Below are 6465 nucleotides of genomic sequence, written 5' to 3' on the forward strand. Positions count from 1 at the left end.
GCCACCATAGAGAAGGTAATTCGTTATCACCTTTGTGCCAAACAAATCCATCGATTTTTTTTTTCATGAATTGTCTTCGAGCCTGATTTTTCCCCCACCAATCACAGCCAAAGTTATTAAAATGTTCTATTCATGCTATTACATGGAAGAGCTTGTGACACATGCAGAAGGAAAAACAATGGAATTCACTCATGTGCTCTCATCCAGGACCTGCTCCTTCAATGTGATTGATTCCTGACATTGGAAGATGAGACAGACTGACTGAAGTAAATGGATAGTCCAGGATCTGCTGTTTGTATGTGGCTGCTTTGAAAGTGAACTGTGTTTGTGTGTGATCAGGGGTGTATTTATTCCACCGATTCTGTAGAAAAACATTTCTTAAACGGAAGCAAACGGAATGAAACAGGGATAAACATACTGGAATTTGTCCAAAAGAAACTCTTTGTTTGCAACTGTTGGACTAATGATTACACCCTAGATCAGCTAGATACATGCAAGAGTGTGCAAGGCGGTATTGAATATGTCAATGTCTGTCTCACATTTCTCTCGACCCGTGCACCTACGTTGTAAACTTCCATTCATAGGCTAAGTTGTAACAAGCACAGGATGGGTATGGAGAAAATTAGAGTACCATGTAGTAGCCTAAACCTATTGATGTTACATTGAGCTGGTTGAATGGCAGTCATCCAACATACTCTTATAGAAATAAGGCCGTGGTCATGAAAAAAAGAACGGACCTCCCTCTCTTAAACTCCACCGACCTCCACTGGCATTTACTAATGGGCTCATGAAACCGGAACTAGCAAGATGTCAGCCTCCATGAACAGGCATATGCAACCGTGAGTAGATAAAGTTCAAAACAACGGTCGGCCATCTTGGAGGCTGTCTCTAGTTCTTATTATAACTTAATGCATTGTGGACTTCCACCATTTTAATGTAGTCAACTGTGGTGGGACTTCCAAATTCATTGGCTGATCCCTCCTGGTGACTCCGTTGGAGTCATGTCCAACTGGGTCATCAGTAGGGATAAACCAATCGTGAAGAAGAAAATGTACCACTTCAAATGGTGAATTGGCAGATTTGATTATGCTGAGCCACAGGGCATTGTTTTATGGCCTGTGATGTAAACGGTAAACAGGCAAATGCGGCAAGGGAGGAATCGCTCTTCTCCAATAGAACAGTAATCTGTGCCTTTCTGTCATTTAGTCAACAAGGTGCATCATCCAGAAACATACATCTCTTTCCATTAAATATTTGTTAGAATTTTTTTCATGTGAAAACACAGAATGCTACTCATTGCGCCAAGTGCTTAATTACATCACTTTTGTTTTGAGGAGACTTCTCTGTGGGCTTTGAATGTGGCATCTGGAAGGCAAAACAGTTCCAAAACGAATTACATCAATTTTCACCTCCTTGCAAAAACACGCCTATCCGGGAGCCCAGGCCAGATTAATTGAATCCCCTCAATGCCGCTGCGTATTGTCACAGACGCTATAATTACACAGATACAAAAATGAGTCCTCTATCCATCTCTATGGACATGCACCATTGTTCAGAATAAAGAAAGCAGCAGATGTGAAGACGATAATTTTTGTTTCCGTTTCTATGTATTACTACAGGTTGGTAATAGCACGTTTACACTTCCTAATATCGACAGAACGTGTCATAACATGATAGGTAACAAATCCGTCAAGGGATTACCAGATTTTGTGTTATTTTTGTGTCGTGATGAAAACGATTTTACAAGTCATATAATTTGAGATTTGGGGGTTGTCTGCGTTAATGTACACAATTTCGTCAAGGTAATTTAAAAATAATCTATTTATTTGAGATTTCTGAGTTCATTTTACATGGTTCTTGGTTGTGTAAAAAATAACTATCACGAGCTGGTAAAATGGCGGCGACCGCTGTCTGCGTTTTAAAGTCCAGATAGAAGACACTGGACCCGTTCATATATTTATTTAGTTGGTACAGTATATTAACTGATATACATTGGTTCTAACTTATACCATTATGTATTCGTTTACAATTGTACAATTTATGCTCCCTTCATATATAAACCACGTACAGAAGATGGTCATTTTGATGACGTGGGGAGTTGTGCACCAAATTGTAGTTCACATTTTGGTATATCAAACGGCTGTGAGGATTTTTCTTCAATATTAATCAGATATGAACATAATTACAGTCTTTAGAGAATGCAAATCTCATTTAATGTATGGAAAAACGTATTTGAGTGAACATTATCAAGCCAGCAGAAAGAAGGTGAAACAGAACCTGAATTATCTCCCCGGTTTTATCTTGCTGCTATCACTGTCTAGGTTTAGGATAATTAGTAGTAGAGATGAGTCGGTAGGTAGTAGAGATGAGTTGGTAGGTAGTAGAGATGAGTCGGTAGGTAGTAGAGATGACTCGGTAGGTAGTAGAGATGAGTCGGTAGGTAGTAGAGATGAGTCGGTAGGTAGTAGAGATGAGTCGGTAGGTAGTAGAGATGAGTAGGTAGTAGAGATGAGTCGAGTAGGTAGTAGAGATGAGTCGGTAGGTAGTAGAGATGAGTCGGTAGGTAGTAGAGATGAGTCGGTAGGTAGTAGAGATGAGGTAGTAGAGATGAGTCGGTAGGTAGTAGAGATGAGTCGGTAGGTAGTAGAGTCGGTAGGTGAGTCGGTAGTAGATGAGTAGGTAGTAGTAGGTAGTAGTAGAGATGAGTCAGTAGGTAGTAGAGATGAGTCGGTAGTAGAGATAGGTAGGTAGAGATGAGAGTAGAGATGAGTCGGTAGGTAATAGAGTAGGTAGTAGAGATGAGTCAGGTAGTAGAGATGAGTCGGTAGGTAGTAGAGATGAGTCGGTAGTAGAGATGAGTCGGTAGGTAGTAGAGATGAGTAGGTAGTAGAGATGAGTCGGTAGGTAGTAGAGATGAGTAGGTAGTAGAGATGAGGTAGTAGAGATGAGTCAGGTAGTAGAGATGAGTAGGTAGTAGAGATGAGTCGGTAGGTAGTAGAGATGAGTAGGTAGTAGAGATGAGTCGGTAGTAGAGATGAGTGAGTAGGTAGTAGAGATGAGTCGGTAGGTAGTAGAGATGAGTAGGTAGGTAGTAGAGATGAGTAGGTAGTAGAGATGAGTCGGTAGGTAGTAGAGATGAGTAGGTAGTAGAGATGAGTCGGTAGGTAGTAGAGATGAGTAGGTAGTAGAGATGAGTAGGTAGTAGAGATGAGTAGGTAGTAGAGATGAGTAGGTAGTAGAGATGAGTCGGTAGGTAGAGATGAGTCGGTAGTAGAGATGAGTTGGTAGGTAGTAGAGATGAGTCGGTAGGTAGTAGAGATGAGTAGGTAGTAGAGATGAGTCGGTAGGTAGTAGAGATGAGTCGGTAGGTAGTAGAGATGAGTCGGTAGGTAGTAGTAGAGATGAGTCGTGTAGTAGTGAGTAGAGATGAGTCGGTAGTAGAGATGAGTCGGTAGGTAGTAGAGAGAGAGTAGAGATGAGTAGGTAGTAGAGATGAGTCGGTAGGTAGTAGAGATAGAGATGAGTAGGTAGTAGAGATGAGTAGAGATAGGTAGTAGAGATGAGTCGGTAGGTAGAGTAGAGATGAGTAGTAGGTAGGTAGTAGAGATGAGTAGGTAGTAGAGATGAGTCGGTAGTAGAGATGGTAGGTAGTAGAGATGAGTAGGTAGGTAGTAGAGATGAGTAGGTAGTAGAGATGAGATAGAGATGAGTTGGTAGTAGAGATGAGTAGGTAGTAGAGATGAGAGATAGAGATGAGTCGGTAGGTAGTAGAGATGAGTCGGTAGGTAGAGATGAGAGATAGTAGAGATGAGTAGTAGAGATGATGAGTAGGTAGTAGAGATGAGTCGGTAGTAGAGATGAGGTAGAGATGAGGTAGGTAGTAGAGATGAGTAGGTAGTAGAGATGAGTCGGTAGGTAGTAGAGATGAGTCGGTAGGTAGTAGAGATGAGTCGGTAGGTAGTAGAGATGAGTCGGTAGTAGAGATGAGTAGGTAGTAGAGATGAGTAGGTAGTAGAGATGAGTACGGGTCAGCTGACAGAGGAATGGATGAGACTGAGGCAGGAATTCCTTTAACCATAAAGTGGTGTATTTACTGGGTAGTCTGTGTTGCATCACAAAGGAAACAGAATAACATGTATCCAATCAAATTCATAATCACAAAGACCCAATCATAACAATAATTCATTATTAACACAATTAGGTCATTCAGCAATTCAGTTCAATAAGAAGTCAATAGGAATAATCCTTGAGTCATTTAGGCTCGTCACTATTCATCATAATCATGAGAAGAATATAAATAATTCAGTCTATAATCCCCATCAGTTTGATATCAGAATTGATCAGTTCAGCAAACAATGACGTTTCATATTTCATCCTTTCAAGTTTGTCCTCTGATGTACATGTAATTTCATTACATATTAACATACATATATCGATGGCATAACTGGCCTGTGATGATCTGTAGGGCCGTGATCATTGACCATTTACATTACACTATAGGTTTGAAGCGTGCGCTCCAAGCCGCGTTCCGCGGTAATAACTATAAACAATAACTGATGGCCCGCTCTCCCGATCGCAACGGATAGTTCAGATGAAAGGTAACAGATTCGGTGGATTTACGGACGCACAGAACGTCTGGATTAGACGGAGTTAAAGAAAAGAAAGCAGCGAGCTCGGTTGATGGCGATTTCCTCCTTTTAATGAGTTGAGATCTGTCGGAGATTTCCACCTGACCTAATTAAAGTGCCCCTGGCCCAGCTGAGCAAGTGGCCATGAATGAAAGGATTCTTCCAACTCCATGGGCCTTTTGTACAGTCATTGATCAACAATCAAGACGTGCAACGTTTTGGTTCTGAAGCATGGATGAGAATGTATAAAAGACTTGCGGGCAGTGGGCTCAGAACAACATAATTATATATATATATATAAAACACACACCACCGCCGAAAATGGCATATTGGACACTGGAAGGGCAAAGGGGAATGTGCTCTGCAGAGGGAGAGCCCTTTCTGTGCACGTACCTGTCTTTATGCGTAAACATTAATCTCCATCGTGACCAAAACTACTATTTTGTCCCGTATGTTTGCACGATTTATAGTATGACAGCGCCAGAAGTTAGCTACCAATATCTAACAGACATGTTACTTTAGCGTTAACCAGTGTGGTTAAGGTTAGGTTTAAAAGTCACATTTTAAGAAGAGATGGCAAAGTTGATTTAGATGGAAAACGTGAGCTGAATGCGGTAGCTCTGTAGCTAGCGAGCCTTAGCATAGTAAACTAGCACTGCCACTTACCCGGTGAAACTATAATGATCGGTCTCTGCTGCTGCTGGCTGTTTGTGATACTTTCTAACCACGTTGTTGGTATGGACAGCATCCAATTTGAAAAGTAACGTTTTGCTGAAGCCCTCCTTCCATTGTTGATAGCCATGAAAGTTAAATGTCCCCCGCAGATTGACGAGTAGATGTGAAATTCGCCCGCATTGTGGCCACAAATGTATCCCACTTTTTAAAGCGTTTCATTTGCGTGGCCATTGAGAAAATCACATTTGCACAGCAAGTGTTGCTACAACCTGCTACCACACAAAGCTTGGTCATCTTGATGAATAAAAATGCAATTGCTAGCTAGCTCTATCCATAATACTAACCCACAAGGTTGTTTTGTTTACCCACGAGGACAGTGCATTCGAAAAGTATTCAGACCCTTTTTCTTTTTCCACATTGTTACGTTGCAGCATTATTCTAAAATGGATTCAATAAAATGTTTTCAATCTACACACAATACCCCATAATGACAAAGCGAAACAGGTTTTTAAGGATTTTTTTGCAAATGTAAAATCAATAAATAACAGAAATACCTTATTTGGGTACATATTCAGACCCTTTGCTATGAGACTCGACATTGAGCTCAGGTGCATCCTGTTTCCATTGATCATCCTTGACATGTTTCTACAACTTGATTGGAGTCCACCTGGGGTCAATTCAATGCATTGGACATGATTTGGAAAGGCATATGCCTATTTATATAAGGTCCCACAGTTGACAGTGCATGTCAGAGCAAAAGACAAGCCATTTGGTAGAAGGAACTGTCCGTAGAGCGCCGAGACAGTAGATTGTATAGTCATAATTTAGGCTAATAATATAACTCAATCTCTGCTTGCAAAAAAGACTGTTCAATGCATGGCTGAGCACGTAGAATAGAATAGTCGAGCTATATCAGATACGTTTCTTGGCCTTTTAGAAAGATATTTAATGCTATTCTAGTACACTCTATATGACTGGACACATTAGCAGAATATTTGTCAAATCGAACAAAATCCAGGGTAGCCTAGTCTACTCTGCTAACAATGACAAATAGATCAATACATATCACGTATCCATAAAATAGGCCTACGAGAAGGGGAGACGCACAACGTTGTCAATTATGTCTGAGTGTTGGAGTGTGCCCCTTGCCGTCTGTAAATAA

Source organism: Oncorhynchus keta, unplaced genomic scaffold (assembly GCF_023373465.1).
Source record: "Oncorhynchus keta strain PuntledgeMale-10-30-2019 unplaced genomic scaffold, Oket_V2 Un_contig_9231_pilon_pilon, whole genome shotgun sequence".
In the NCBI taxonomy this organism is placed as follows: Eukaryota; Metazoa; Chordata; class Actinopteri; order Salmoniformes; family Salmonidae; genus Oncorhynchus; species Oncorhynchus keta.